Genomic DNA, 17277 nt, shown 5'->3' on the forward strand with positions numbered 1-17277 from the left:
CTTTAGTATATAAGTAATGGTAATTTACCAGATAAAATTACTTAATGGGGAATACAGAAAAATATCTAACCACTTACCTTTGTGACTTCATCTGCAAAGAGACTAAAAAAGTAGTTCAGCTAAATCTGCTATAATAAATATTTATAATAATGCTAAATTATGCAATATCTATTAATATGACAAATTTTTGTAAAGCTGTTTATTTGGATGAAAAATAAACACATTCAGAAATTTATGGTACTATATTATGATTAACAGAGGAAAAACACTGTTCAAAATTCAAAATAGTTTTTATTAATCTAATTTATCACATTTTATTTGAATTCATGAAAAACAATCTTATATCCATGTATTCTTTTGTATATAAGAACTCTTGATAAATTGGATCTCTGTCATTGCCTTTCACAGCACCTAAAATAAAAAAACACTCACAATTACTTATATGTGAATATAATTCATAATTAAATTTAAACAAATGACTATTAGAATGCAAATTAAAGGAAGCATTTAAAATATTTTAACATTTAGTACCTATAAACAGAGTAGCAATTATTTGATTTTTCGATTATAGTAAAATAAACATGGGGGATGCCTTTTAAAATTTTTTATGTCAGAAAATAAACCACCAGCTGAACATATGAGCAGTTTTATCAATCAGCCACTGGTAGGTAACCTGGATACTGAATCAACATATAAAGTTGCCAAGATAAAGAGAAAAACAAAATTATGATAATCACATCTTAGCTATTCATAAAACTATTTTAAATTTAATGTGTAGGCAAGTCCAAAAAGAGTGAGAATGAATTTATTTTGCAACACAAAGTAAAGTCTTGCAGGAGCAAAAAAAACTTCTCACGAGATTGGCAAGTAAAAAATAATTAACTGCATCTGGTAACATTTATCTGACAACACATAAGTAATTGTTAGCTATGTGCAGAAAATAAAATCTGATTAGGGGCGTAGCTAGAGGGGAGGCAAGGGGGTGCATCTGTCCCCGGGTGCAGAATCCAAGGGGTGCCAAACTGATGTTAGAACATTTTAGAATTAAATGTTTTCCATCCTTGGCAAGCAGTAGGGGGCGCGAAATCTTCAGTTGTCCCTGAGCGCTGAAAACCCTAGCTATGACTCTGAATCTGATCATGTTAATGCAATTTTAAACGTTTGAATTTAACCGCAGAAATTTACCAAAGAAGTACTTGTAACAGCAGTAAATGAAGATGTGGCTAATCTTTACTGTATGGTACACCTTGGTTTCTGTCTGAAAAAAAAAAATCGCAAACTGGTATTGGTTGTTTGTGAAATGTGAAAGCCCATTGCGTCAAATAAGTTTTTCGGTAACCCTAATGTTGATAATGTTGCCGAAAGTAGCCTTTGGGAAAAAAAAACTTTTTTTTTTTTGTCAATAAAAAGGAGTTATTTCTGCAAATATTGCCAACGTGCTGTGATAAATTTAGTTTTGGGCTACTTTTTTTAATAGTAAACCTTTTATACGATCCCAGGTTTTTGGTTCTTACCGTTCTTTTCAATTGCTGTGTTTGGTTGCACGGAAGTGGTATGGTCTTGTATTTTGAACATGCTATTTATTATTTTGGTGTGGGTAACATCGTTTGAGTATGTCTGAGGTGACTAAGAGACGAAAAATTTCATTGAATTGCTTACCTGGAGGATGGTGGTGGGAAGCCTAAACATATGCATGTGAAAAAAAAGGTATGTTAAAAAAATGACGTTTCATTTATTTTTTTGTCTCTGTGTGTTAATTTTTGTTAGAAGATTTGTTGTTTAATGTTTTTATGTTAGGAAATATGTATTTTTGGTAACTTATTCCTCTCTGTTTGTGTATTTTTGGTTGTCTGTGTGTTAAGACAGTGGCGAATTTTTTCTGGTAACTATGATATTTTTAACTTTCTGATTTTCTTAAAGTGAAAATAGATCAACGTGTACATGGACAAAGTTAAGGCAGTGCACAATGCCCAGTTTGTGCAGTTCTCTGTTTTAATAGGTCGATGTGTACATGGACACAGAGTTTGTGTATGTCTTTCACTTCTTATTTTGGTTTTGTGTAGCGGCCACCTTGAAATTGGTGCCGATCCTCTCAGGTGACGATCTTTATATTAAAAAAAAAAAAAAAAAAGAAACGATTCGCCAAGGGTTACAGCAGAGTAAATTTTTACCAAAGATGTTCTACCATAATCACCATTTCAGTGGTTTAAACACTAGTGGAGCAGTATGCAGAGATGAAGATTTGAGTTTTGTTTACACAGCATGATGGTTTAGGCACTCCCACTACAGTGAACAAAATTATAATAAACATAGCCACAATAATTGTCTATAAATATTGATGTATAACACTGCATTAACTAATATATTTCTTATGCTAGTATATACAGAATCCTTAATCGAAGTGAAAATCAGAAGACTGTGCATGCATTTTTCTTTAACTGAAACATGCATTTGACCATACAAATCTCAGTCTTACGGGACATGCCACATTATGCAGATAGACAGTAAAAAGTGCTTGTGTTGTTTTTATTTGTTAGAGGTATGAAATAAATATACTTCTAGATTTTAATTTTTTCTTTTCTTGTTTTACATTTGGATTACCTATCAAAAAGTAAGGAATTTTGATATTATTACAATATCGGAGTTAAAATAACAATTATTGGACATGTTAAAGTAATGAAAATTTTAAATTAGGTTAAAAAGTGTCATGATGTGATGACCACGCATGCGCAGTTTAGCCGAACGGCCTGCAACGCCTCTCTTTCATGAGACTTACTAGTGTGTGTGTGTGTTATTATGGCAAAGCCTCGAGGGCTATCTGCCTAAAGGGAGGGATGCCTTTCGTGGAGGACTTTCTAAGGGAAACTGGCTCGTATACACGTTACACATGGGGAAAACCACGAAAACGCCCATGCAGCCAGCCCGTTCGCGGGATTCGAACCTCGGACCGAACTACCAGTGTTCAGCGACTTTACCGCTCGGCCGCTGGTGGGCCCATGAGACTTACTAGAGAAGAGTAGTTAGTAGGTAGTAGCGAAGTAACGAAGGAAACGTGTTGTATGTCAGTACGAAGTTATATTTGTGTGTTCATCGTTTGTACTTATTATTTTTATTTGTGTGTTAATAAAGTTTTTGTGCCGTTAAAATGGCTGTTTTATGCAACGCACACAGTACGATACGTCTACGGTAGGAAGTAAATACATATCCAGAAGCTACACGCCCAAGAAAAAGAAGGATATGACAGTGGTGTCAGAAGTGGGATATGTCATTCTGCAAAGTTTGATAAATTTTATGGGAATTCTGAAATGTGGCAGACATTTTACAATTCTTTTGACACGGCAATAAATCAAAACGAAAAACTATCTAAAGTAGATAAGTTCAATTACTTGCTTAGCCTGTTAGGCGGTGCAGCTTTAAAAACAATAGAAGGCTTTTCTTTATCTCCAGAAAACTACGACGAAGCTTTTAAAATTCTCAAGGAGAGGTATGGTCGAAAAGATCTCCTTATTAATTCTTACAAGCATAAACTTTTAAATTTACGGCCTGTCGGAAGTTCTAATGACATTAATTCTTTGAGGGAATTACATGATACCTGCAACGTACAAGTAAGGTCACTAAATTCGATAGGGGTGAAGACCGAATCGTATGGAAAGTTACTATACCCTTTGTTAATGAAATGCATACCTCAGTATATAACGCTTGATTTTGCTCGTCAAAACGCAGATGAGGAAACTTTTAATGTCGACAACCTCATGAAATTTCTAAAACGGGAAATTGAAAGTCGCGAACGAACTTCATTAAATTTATTTTATTCTAAGAGTCATGCTAATTCTCTTGGAAGGCATTCACAACCAAATGAAAAGCGAAACAACTTCCACACTCGGAATTCATTCAACGCCAACAAATTTGGCGCCAGCTATTCCCCTAATGTAAGCAAAATTGCAGTTGTTCGAACTTTCCCTTGCTTATTTTGCGAAAGCGAAAATCATGCTTCGGAAAAATGCGTTATGTCTCCGGAAGAAAGGAAAAAGAGTTTAAGGGCTTCTAATCGGTGCTTTCTTTGTTTCGAAAGGAATTGTAGAATAAAAAATTGCCCTTCTCAATTAAAATGTTCAAAATGTAATTCTAAGTATCATAATATATTGTTGCATGAAGATAAGGAAAGGGTTGCTAAAGAAGAAACTAAGAATAATTCTAACGCCGTAACTTCAAAGATTTCTTCTAAATATTTTACTGCGAATCAAGAAGTTAAAGAATTAATAGATGACTTGCCAACCGTTAAACTTATATGTGATGGTAAGTTAATTAATGCAGTAGCAGATACAGGCACGCAATTAACCGTTGTCAAGACCGACATTGTACCAGAAAAATACCGTACGCCACATGGAAGTGTTATCCTCACGTCAGCTTTCGGGCAAGCTTTAAAAGCTCCTCTCATTAACCTCCCTTTAGTAATATATTCTGAAAATGATAAATTTATGTCACCTATTTTTATAACATGTGCAATGGTGGATGTAATGATTTACTCTTGTCGTTAAGTGCTTTTAATGAGTTAAGGGGAGATGATAAAAGAAAGTTTAATTTTGAATGTAAAAATGTAAACATTGCTACTGATAGTTTCAGTGAAATGCCTTTTCATGAAACTGAAAATTTTGACGAAATACTTAACCATGATAGGGAAAACCTAATTAATAAAAAATGTAATGAAACTTTTAAGAAGATAATAGAATGTTGTGCGCTTGTATATGAAGATACAGGTAAGGATGATTCCAAAGGTAGCACGGGACACGATCAATGTGTTTCGGATTCGGAACTGTTTCGAGTGTAACAAATGAATGACCCATCTTTAAAAACATGCTGGCAAAATGTTAAGAACGGAAGTAATAACTTTACTGTTATTGACAACTTTTTGTATCATAAAGATAAAGTTCTAGGAGAAAGAGTTTACCAGTTAGTCGTTCCTAAAGAAAGAAGAAAACAAATTTTAGACTTAGCTCATTCTAGTATATGGGGAAGTCACCTGCGAACCAAGAAGACAGCCGAACGAAAGATGTAAATGAATACTGCAGTGCTTGTACTTCTTGTCAACTTCAAGCGAAAAAGCGTCCCTTTGATGAAGTTCCGATTACGCCAGTAACACGTCCTAAAGAACCATTCCAGGTAATTAATGTGGATATCCTAGGACCTGTAGAGCCAAGCTGTAGAGGTTACAAATATGTTCTGTGTGCTGTTGATCAATGTACAAGGTGGCCCGAAGCGGTGCCATTGAAGAATTTGAATGCCAAAGCAACATGCGATGCATTGTTGCAAATCTTTTCACGCACAGGAATTCCTCAAATTGTTGCTTCAGATCAAGGAACTAATTTTACTGCTTCGTTGACCCAAGAGTTTTTGAAAAGGATCGGATCGTCCCCAAGGTTCTCGACTCCTTATCATCCAAGTTCAAATGGCCTGGTAGAAAGATTTAATGCTGTTTTAAAGGGAATGATACATCATACCGTTAGAGAACATTCGAAAGATTGGGAGAAACATCTACCGTATTTACTTTGGGCCTACCGAGAAGTTCCTAATTCTACGACTGGTGTTAGTCCGTTCCAAATGCTTTATGGAAGACGTCGTAATGGCCTGTTGTCTATTTTGAAATCGTCATGGACTAATGAAACTCCTGTTCCTCATGGACAGTTAAGTTCAGTTACCGATTATATGAATGATTTGAAGACGAAATTGGGAAAAGCTGCTGAATACGCAGGACTTACAGATGTTGGAAAGCAACAAGCTTATGCATTCTACCGTAACTGAAAGACTCGTCATAAAGAATTCAAGGAAGGTGACAGGGTTATAGTTTTAATCCCTGATAGCCAAAACAAAGTTTATGACAGATGGACGAGACCTGCTACGATCATCAAAAAGCATACTGATTATAGTTACATAGTACAAATGCCTGACAATTCATCGAAGCATGTTCAAGCAAACAAGATACGAGAGTTCAATACCGCTGTGAATAATGTCGGTGTGATATATGATACAGATATTGATTTCGGCGAAGTTGAAAACGTTCCAAGAATTGTTCCACGGAAAGCAAAAGAACACTATTCTAATGAGGAATGTGATTTTACACACCTTGAACCGCATAAGAAGAAAGAACTTATGGAAATTTTAAGAAGACATAAGAACCTAAGAACTGGTATTCCGAAAATCGCCAATGTGGGAGAACACAGCATCAAACTGAAACCTGGAAGTATGCCAACAAAGCAGAAGTATCGAATACCTGAAGTTCTAAGAAATGAAGCTGATCGTCAAATAGATAAGCTTTTACAGCTAAAGCTAATCGTTGAATCAGAAAGTGAATATGTGCATCCAGTAATTTATGCGTTAATAAAATGGAACAGTAACATTATGTGTAGACAAAAAGACCATGCTGAGTTTATTGATGACGTGACTGGTTGATCTTTACATTATGGTAACTTGGTGATTTTTTGGCGAAAATTTGGCAACCAACTCTCCTACAGCAATCCTCTATTTTTTTTTCCCCGCCGCCATTTTGTCTTCACGAAGTAAAGACATGTTTCTTTTCTTTTTATCTACTGAACACTTCTTCCAACAATCTACTAGCCGAATTACACTTATGCTAGAAATTTTATGAAACAAAACTGCTTAATCATGACAAATGTTCACTGCAAAATTGGGAAAAAGTGCACAATACCATACTCCTTACGCGTTTTTCAAAATAACACATACACATAAACCATGTACACTGCTTTTTACTCATAAATTAGAAAAATTTCACGAAAATACATGACAATTTTCTCAATCTTTAAACCCGGTAAAAAGAACATATATGAAATTACCTGATTGCGAAAAAATATTTACCCTTTACAAATATGAACATTTCCACATATAAAATAAATAAAATATCCAAAAACTTTTACCTCTAAATCATCTATTACATTATACACGTCACCAACGAATTCATACCGCAAGCATTACAAATACTTAGTATAAAATATTTAAATTATTTCCATGCACGTTTATTTCAACTTAAACGTATACCAAATTCCTACAAACATGAAATTCACAAAATAACTATCATTTAATTAAAATATCACTAAACCATGTACACATCGACTTATTTTTACTTAAAAAAACATCCCAAATGAGCACATACATTAAATTAATAAAAATTACCTTACAATCCTAATTACTTTAAACAAAATCATTGCTAATAACAATTTTCCCAATAATACCAAATTCCTTTCCACCTTACATTTAGAACAATGCATAAAAATAATATCCTCAAATAATTAAAAATACTAACTTACCTAATCTTCTTCAGAATCTTGATTACGTGGCGGATACACTTTTCTAATTCATTCAATAAAATTATTGAAAGATTTTTTTTGCGAATTTTTCCTCCATACTTCCTCCGCTAAATAAAAAGCAAACTTCTCTTTATCACAATGCCTAAATACCCATTTCAAATTCACTTTAGTTAGGGCCATGGGATCCAAAAATTAAACAACACTGTTTCACACAACACAAAATAAAGCTAAATACAAAATTTCCAGATTTTTTCCCGATTAAAGAACCGTAATTCGTCCATTAATATCACATGCCATATCCCATGATCTCTCATTTCCCTCACGCAAAATAATGCGTAATCGGAACTGAGTACTGCTCACATTATTACCAAAGTCCCAGGTAGTAACCTTTATCGCCTCCAAAATGTCGCCAAACTACCAGTTACCATATTGTAAAGATCAACCGACGTGACTTAAAATGACATGATTATATTTCCCAGTGAGTGAAGCATGACTGACGTTATGAACTATGAACTATAAGACATTTTGACTGTTTAGTTTGATTTTTTTTTTAGCTAAAATGCTAAATTTTTTTTCTAACGTTAGGTAATGTGTTTAAAGATTTAGCTAGGGTTTGCTAAAGTATTACGTTTAATGTTAATGATTGATTTGTATTGTCTCGTTTATATGATAACTGCTTATATGATTATGATTATGTGAAGGATTTAAGTTTGAAATGTTAATTGAATGTTACATTTTTTTTTTAAATGAATAGGATTACTGAATTTATGTTGAAGTAATTTTAATTTAAAATGGTAAAAATTGGTTAATTAAGTTCGAAAATTTCGTGGATGTTATTTTATTTTGTTTCAAGAAATGTTTATGTATGTGGATTTGACAGGTCATTGAAAGACGCAATCAAATCTTTTCGAGGGGAGGTGTCATGACGTGATGACCACGCATGCGCAGTTTAGCCGAACGGCCTGCAACACCTCTCTCTCATGAGACTTACTAGAGAAGAGTAGTTAGTAGGTAGTAGCGAAATAACGAAGGAAACGTGTTGTATGTCAGTACGAAGTTATATTTGTGTGTTCATCGTTTGTACTTATTATTTTTATTTGTGTGTTAACAAAGTTTTTGTGCCGTTAAAATGGCTGTTTTATGCAACGCACACAGTACGATACGTCTACGGTAGGAAGTAAATACATACCCAGAAGCTACACGCCCAAGAAAAAGAAGGATATGACAAAAAGTAACCCTTAATGTGGCATATTTTTGAATTAAACTCTATCGACATTAAAAACAACAAAACGTCCCTCTTTATTAAGGACTTTAATTAACTAATTTTAAATACGGAGCTATGAATGAATTTTTTCCCTTGCATGTTATAATAACTGAAACAAAATTACTCTGATACAGTCAAAATTCTTAAATGCAAGTACATAAAATTTACTTTAGCAATTTAAAGAGATGAGACACACTGAACACATGAATAAATTTCTATCAAAGAATAATTTATTAAATTTGGCCCGTTCCATAGGAAACTTTAACCATTACATTACATTATTACACCATGTTATCAGTTTGAAAAGCAAGTCATATGCCAGATCTTGGATGTAAAAGAAATGCACAAAATAATATACAGATTATTGAAAAATGATGTATACCAATGTTTATAGATATGATTAAATGTAACAGAAAATTTACTGTCACAACCACATTTTTAAGTGAAATGTATTATTTTAACATTTTACAATATTTAAGGTATGGCATTAAATGCAACATTATATGCCTGGATATAAGTTAGTAAATTAAAAAAAAAAAATAATAACAATAATCAAAGAATGCATGTCATGAAAAATTTCAAAAACAAGCAGAATTTAATATAGAAGACCTTTAGACACTTATGATAAATAAATTTGAGAATTCTTCACCCAAAATTAAATTATAATTAACTAAAACCAGTTTGACTGACCTTCTACAAAATCCTTCAGCTGCAATTTTTTCTAGCTTGAAAACCAAATTCTTCTCCACATGGTAATAACATCTTAACCAGTTGAAATTCCTGCAGAAAGTTTGATAACACAGTAATAGAATTAATAGAATAGAAAAATTAACACAAAAGTATAGAACAGCATTTAAACTTAACATTATTACAAATTTTGGTGCTTTCTGACTATCTGCAAAGCTGTGAAAATTGGCAAAATGATTAGTTTATGGTTCATATCTACTGCTCAAGCAGTAATTCAAATAAGCACTTTATAAGAAACAAGAAATTTTAGGATGCACACGCACAAAAATATATACATTGGGTCATTATTCACATATTTTTCATCCAATGGAATACTATTCAGAAATAAAGATTAAATATAAAGCATGTAAATACATGTGTGTGGTATGCATATTCATAGTTTGCTATTATCGTGTGCATACTCTTGCTGTTTTAGCATAAGTTGAAGCTGTGAGGGCAGATGATCAGAAACTATCAGAATTTTTCATGTATAAGAAAAGATTGCCCTGACAATAGTATCTCAGTTGTTTAGCACTGACATTTACATAGCGCATTAGAAATATATAGTAATATATGTATAATAAACAGATAATTGCATATTATTAATTCATTTTTTAAATACCAAACTTTAACAATTCTTTCACATATAATTAAACAGAATTCTTTCACATGAACATCTAAAATCCATTCTTAACTAAAGAATAAATAATAAAACCATGTAAATTTCTTATCAAGCCCATCATTTCCGAAATGTCTACTTCTGAAAGTTCCCAGCATTTCTCAATATGTTATTAAATTACTAAACTAAGCATCAATGATCGTCATGTTTGCTAATGTGGCAATATCTTTCACACTTCTTTGTTACCACAAGTAACAAGTAGGCTTCAATAAATCTTTAACTGTTACATGCTACTTTTGTCTAAAATTTGTACAAATAATAAAATTAAATGAGCTCTTTATAATATGCTTAAAGAAATAATTTTGTATGAAAATTTGTATGTTATATATTGGCCTGATTAATGATTCAGGAAATAATTCGGGTTTTCAAAGTGCTTCCAATAATTCAAATTTCAGCTCGTGTCAAAATAAAATCTATAACACAAAGATAAACAAATTTCCTTATGAACAATGCATTTTAACATTATTCAATTACTGGCAATCACACAGTACTGATTGCTTCAATAAACATTACTGTATCTGTGTTATTTAAAAGACTGTAATGTTTTAATTATTTCCTTAATTAAAACATTACAGTCTTTTCCTCCTTCTAACACCAAAAGAAAACCCAGATAAGAAATATAAAAATATCAGTAAAAATAAATTATATTATTGAATGACACTTTACATTAATTACACTTATGCATATATTATTTTATTATAAATTATTTCAAAATCAAAGAAGAGAAGGGGGAGAAACTTTAATATTGACATTTCTAAAATGATATAAACATTAATCATTTAGTACAGTTTGTTATTTCAGGCAAAAAGAATTCACTTTTCTGGATAGCATTTATATTTCCATCTCACTTTCAATGAAACATTAAGAGAAATGCATATAATTTAAACACCAGTTTATTTTATTTATCAGACAGATTATGTCAACTCGAAAAAACCTATCAGTAAAATTCGGTAGTAATAATTCTGAATGTTAGGCAACTTGCAAGATTCAACAAAAATTATCAATACTTTTATTATAATGACAATACTACAGTAACATGAACATAAAATTAAACTGCATATAACTATAAAATAAGCCAGCATATAATAATAGTGCATTGGTTTCTAAAACAATGGGGTCGATGAAAAAATACATGTATTATGGTAGCTATTCATATTCTTCAGCTTTCCTAATATTCTCATGTTCACTTTACATAACTAAAGTATCTAAAATACAATAAAAATGCAAACAATATTTATGAGAAAATGTTAAAAGCAATCATAAGCATTTGATTGAATGACCATATTTTGTCTTCTTGCAAGTCGAATCTTAAAATGATATGCAGTTTGAAAAATGCTTAATCCTTTTATAAAAGATTAAAAAAAGGTACTGTTCTGTTATCAGGACCGGGTTCAGAATTGTATTTATGTATGCTTGTATATTTGTATGTTTGTGTGTCTACATATACACATCTATGCACATACTTACGAACACAGGTTCATACGTTTCCGATTCTGGTCCCAATAACAGAACAGTACCCCCAAAAAAACTTGAATTACAAACTAGATTAAGATAATGTTTCAACCATACATATTTTGGACGAAACAATGCAAACTCTTATTTTTATACAATTGTTCAAACTATTTAACATAAATTTATTGCTGCAGTAAAATAATAAGCAATCTGATCACACATATTATTTTGAAACTGAATGCATAAACTAGACTAAAAAAAATTCAGTCATAAACATTTGGATAGCAGGGCAAATTAGATATTTGAAAAGACAGCCAGCCATTGAGATACACGTAATTCACGACAGAATGGTAACAATTCATAAAGCTGTGAAACATTTAACTGTCAAAATGACATAAATAACATAAATTCGAAAAGCAAAAGAAGTAAACATACAAGTATTGCAACTGAACTTACCTTTCATGCAACAAAAAATATCCATACAAGTTAACCTCATCGCGCAGCCATTTTGGATTTCGTTTCAAATCCGACAGATGTTTACGGATTTGCGGAAGAATACGAGGAACAAGTAGTTTGCCGGATAAAATGTGCAATGACGCGAAAGAATGTAGTTCTGTAGAACTTTCTACATTATTCTGTAATAAACAGTACTATTTCCTAATTTTTTCTTTATCTAATTAATTAATTAATAGGGAAATAGTTAAATAATGCCGAATTCATTTTTAATGAAATGTAAAATTTTGCATGTATGGGACGACCACCTTCCATCCAATATTTCTGAGAATATAAACAAATTTTGGAATCTGAGAGTATCAGTAAATAAATATATAGAATATCGCCTCTCAAACGACCACTTCTGAAAGTGACCAATAGTTCTGAGATTATAAATAAATATTGATATTAAGCATTATTTCTATAAGACGACCATCTCTATATAAGACCAACGTTTCTAGAATCTTGGATAGTCATCGGAGATGTATCTTTACTGCGATATATCGCACGACTGTAATTCAATATCAATAACAGATCGCACGATTGAAAAACATTTTCTGTCCTGTAATTAGAGGAAAAAAATTTTCCTTATGAGGTATTTCTCCCGCTTTCCTAGCGTGCTTTCGTGGTGTAATAGTTCTGCACGCTGGGCCGGTATTTCAGAGTTCCGTGGTTCGATTCACGGAGAAGGCGGTTGCTAATTTTTCATCTCTACGGCTTCCCAAAAAAATCCTAATGTCTCTACAGTGGCACCCGAATTAAAAAGGTGTTGGATGAGGTAAATCCACACCCAGGATTTAGTGATTGGATCCCCTTAAAAAAAAAAGTCGGCCTTTAAAAAGAGAAGTAATATAAGGTATTTCTCCCGCTTTCCTAGCGTGTCTTCGGCCCACCAGCGGCCGAGCGGTAAAGTCGCTGAACCCTGGTAGTGCGATCCGAGGTTCGAATCCCGCGAATGGGCTGGCTGCATGGGTGTTTTCGTGGTTTTCCCCACGTGTAACGTGTATACAAGCCAGTTTCCCTTAGAAAGTCCTCCACGAAGACATCCCTCCCCTTAGGCAGATAGCCCTAGTGTACTTTGCCATAATTAAATACACCACCACCACACCTAGCGTGTCTTCGTGGTGTAGTGGTTCCGCACACTGGGCCGGTATTCCAGAGGTCCGTCCTTCGGTTCCCGGCGGAGGCAGTTGCTAATTTTTCATGTTTCCTACTTCCAAAAAAATACCTAATGTCTCTATACCCAAATTTAAAAAAAAAATTTGTTTCCGTAATTAAATATATATATATATATCTAATTTTACCTATATTTGTAGTAGGGTTTGTAATCTGTAAGTAATTATACATGTAATTCATACATTTTTTATAAAAAAAATATATGTTATTTAGAATTTTGCAAATATTCTAGAAAATGCTAATCCATTGAAAAAAATCTTTTCCATGACTAAATAAATTTTTAAAAACGTCAGAAAAAATAGCAGTTAAAATTAATAACAAAATAACAAGAATAAATCATCAATCATATCAATATTTTTAATGTACAGCATTTAGAAACAACTTAGTAAAATACATATGAAAAATAAAATAATGTGCAAGTTTCAGATGTGCAATGTCAAAAAATTAAACTGGTAAATTTGAGAACAAATATCCTCAAAATGTTTGACAACGAAAGTCCTCCGGACAATGCAGAATGAATGTCCTCAGGATGTGAAATTGGTGAACTCCTGAGGACATCTGAGAATCAACATCTTCAGGACATCCTGTCATATCCCGAGACATAGCGACTTAAATAAGACATCCTCAGGATGTTAAATTACGATTTCCTTAGGACATCTGAGAATCAACATCCTTAGGACATCCTAAGTATGTCCCGGGATATTGCGACTTAAATAGGACATCCTGAGGATGTTTTGTGCTATGGGGGTCTAAGGGAAACTGGCTCGTATACACGTTACACATGGGGAAAACCACGAAAGCGTCCATGCAGCCAGCCCGTTCGCGGGATTCGAATCTCGGACCGAACTACCAGCGTTCAGCGACTTTACCGCTCGGCCGCTGGTGGGCTCAGTTGGTTTTATGAGATTACCGCAGAGCCTCGAGGGATAACAACAGGAGGGATCCCTTTGTAGAAGATTTTTTAAAACTGGCTCGTATACCAGTTACAAAGGGATCAAACCAAGGAAACGTCATGTAGCCAGCCCGTTCGCGGCATTCTAACCTGAGACAGAACTACCAGTGTTCAACGACGCTTCTGCCACTAATAGGCCCTTGCACTTAATTGGAAAGTGCAATTCATTATGTAAACAGATATGAAGGTGATGATCAGTTGTGCGCTGTTTTAAGTAATCAAATGTTATAAATGCACAGCTGTTACATTTCTTATTATTTATTAGTCATGTTTTAATTACGTAGATCATACGTATGATATAATTATGAATTAACCCAATAACAAAATGTGTACACTCTTTAGTACTCAATTACTCATCAATTATTTTTCAACTGATTATTACATACATCTAATAATTTGCAAAGAACTGATAACTATAGTTGCTGCCAATTACATAATCGTTATCTGAATTAAAAGTAACTTCAAATAAACTTCTTGGCAATGTTCATTTTTGTAGTCATACATAAATGCATATATATATACACATTTAATAAGTCATATATTTACATACAGATAGAGAGATGCGATGTTTTAGAAGTTGTTAATATATATTTATTAGTATTAATGAAATGAATAAGATTTATATTAATGAATGTATATACAAATGTTTTTCATCATGCATAATAATAAATCCATAAATTTTCAATGTTTCAATATGTAGCATTTCCAATAAAAGTATAGTTTCTAATGTATTTATAATTCAAAAAGTATTTCATTAATAACATGAAAATAATAGACAAATTTAATGAGTATTCTCATTATTACATAAGCTATGCTTTTCTTTTTTATGCATCTTTTATGCTGTTTAAAATGTGTCACTGATTATGCAGTTAACAATTTAAAAGATAAGTAATTAGGAGAAAAGCCGCGCATATACAAACGGATTTTAAAAAATTATTCAACTTAAATTTAAGAAATAAAATTATATTATATAACAGTGTTATAATACACGATCAGCACGAAATACGACAAATTTGGCGAACTTTTGGCTACGAACAATTTGTAAACAAATCCGAAATGCAAGAACGTCGTAAAATAATGTCAAATCTGAAATTTCCACGATTATATATTTAATGAATATATACACATTTAAAAAATGACTCAGGCAGTTGTATTGCAACAAAACAGCAATAATTAAATCGGCCTCTATTTCCACCGTCCATCACTTCACAGTGAGAGCCATCGCCATATTGAAAGTTACCCGTGATCCTTCAGAAGCTGACCTTTCGTCTGATTGGTTGAACGTTCGAGGAACACGTTTCCAGCCGGAACATTTTGGGAAAAGTTTTAAAATGTTGCTCGTAGCCGGGACACGTTCCTCCTAGCTAGACGAAACATTTCTCGGAAGCTTGCCGCTTAAAGCCGTGCTACTATAATCTCGTTTCTCGGAATTGTCCCGGGTAAGGGCTCGCGTCTATAGATGTGATAACAGCATTAGAAATATGACTTTAAGTGTTTTACTTTGGACCTGCATGCTTTATTAATATCCGAACTATTATCTAACTCATTTTCTTGATCAATATTTACATACATTAAATTCAATTCAGTTTCATCTTCTACTACTTTCATAGATATGCCGCTCTTGTTTATAATAATTTCCATTTGCGAAAGCAATTCATTTCCAATAACAGCATTTTCTTTCATTGTTCCTTGAGGCACAACATAAATATTTAATTTAATTTCGCAATCAATTCGTATGGAACCTTTAAAATAACCAATAGGTTTTACTTTGTTATTACAAAAGCCTACTAGAATCAAATCCGAAGAATTAATATTAGGTGAACCAATTACTTTATAAATGTTTTCCGATACTATATTTATATCACTTCCTGTATCAATGAGAGCTTTTACTTCTACATTATCTATCGATACAATTTTATGCATATCATTTAACTGCTTCTTTACAAATATATGATTCACTCGGGCAAGATCTTTTATGTTCGTCTTATTTTTTGTACATTTTGCGGCTACGTGGCCAAATAAATTACAACGAAAGCATTTTTTTCCCTTGCTCTTATTTTTGCAAAAATTCTCCACGTGACCAAGATTTCCGCAGTTATAGCAACGAATATTTGTTTTTATTTTACTTTCAAAATGGTCGCTTCTGGTTTTAGAATTAGGCTTAACGGATTTATTTTTATCATTATCTAATTTAATTTTTTCATATACCTTAAGTTTTTCCTGAAATTCTGCCAAAGTTTTACAACCGTAAAGAATAGCTTTATTAAATGTAGAATCGTTTATACCATTAATAACATATTCAAATAAAGCGGCGTTTTCAATATTAGTAGTAAGCGCGGGTAACCGTGCGGTCAAAGGATGCCGCCATGACGTAATAGAACAATGGGTGACGCAACGGGGGACGTGGCCTCCTCCATCTTGGATTTCCCCGGAAGTGACATCACAGAAAAGGGGCGTGGTTGCCGCCATCTTGAATCACGTGACAGCCGGAAGTGACGTAGATGGAAGGAATGACGTAGACGGAATGACATCATCCAAGTTTCGTTTTGATTTTGTGGCAACGATTTTATGTTTCAAAGTTTTTATTTTTTGTGGCATCGACACTATTTTTTTAGGTTTTGTGGCAACAACTCTTGAACCACGTGTTTGGAATGACATCTCTTTTAATTTATTATTTTTAATTATTTGACACGTGATTAATATTAGTTTGATATTTGATTAATATTAATACTATTTTGTATGTCATTAATTTTACTTATTTACTCTTTTTAATAAGTATCTTAATTATTTAGTACTTCATTATTTATTTAATTACTTTTAATTGATTCCATTATATTTTAATCTGTTTTTAATGAATTTTAAAAATAACTTCACGAGTGGGATTCGAACCGCCACTTTTAGTAAGATAGGCGATTGCTCAAACCACTATACCAGCGAGGCCTTTCAAGCAATGTCAGATTATCGCGTTGAGTAGAAAAACAACCATGACGTCACGAAGCTGGGGGAAACAGGCAAACGTCATCTCTTTCACGTTGCAGCCTGTCGAAACCGCTTCACGCTTTCTGCATCCGCCGTGGCGAACGTATACAATCTTAACAACCAATCAGCATTCCGCTAACAATATCTATCTTATTTCAGCCAATCAGCGTTTCTCTTTCATTGTATATCGCCTATAAATTCGCTCGCTTTCACGATTTCATCATTTCTACTCTGATTC

At 33.0% G+C, this 17277-nt stretch overlaps 1 long non-coding RNA gene across 1 annotated transcript; it reads right to left on the reverse strand.

Moving 5' to 3' along the window:
- Positions 1 to 271: 271 nt before the first annotated feature.
- LOC146993297 (uncharacterized) lies at positions 272 to 12003 on the reverse strand. The gene is made up of 3 exons (XR_015038526.1): positions 11897 to 12003; positions 9274 to 9363; positions 272 to 411 (listed from the first exon to the last, which is right to left on the reverse strand). It is a non-coding gene; the product is annotated as an uncharacterized LOC146993297 (long non-coding RNA).
- Between the last annotated feature and the right edge of the window lie 5274 nt (positions 12004 to 17277).

Source organism: Stegodyphus dumicola, chromosome X1, assembly GCF_044657685.1.
Source record: "Stegodyphus dumicola isolate Sdum_Otavi_A_Nest chromosome X1, ASM4465768v1".
NCBI classification, from domain to species: Eukaryota; Metazoa; Arthropoda; class Arachnida; order Araneae; family Eresidae; genus Stegodyphus; species Stegodyphus dumicola.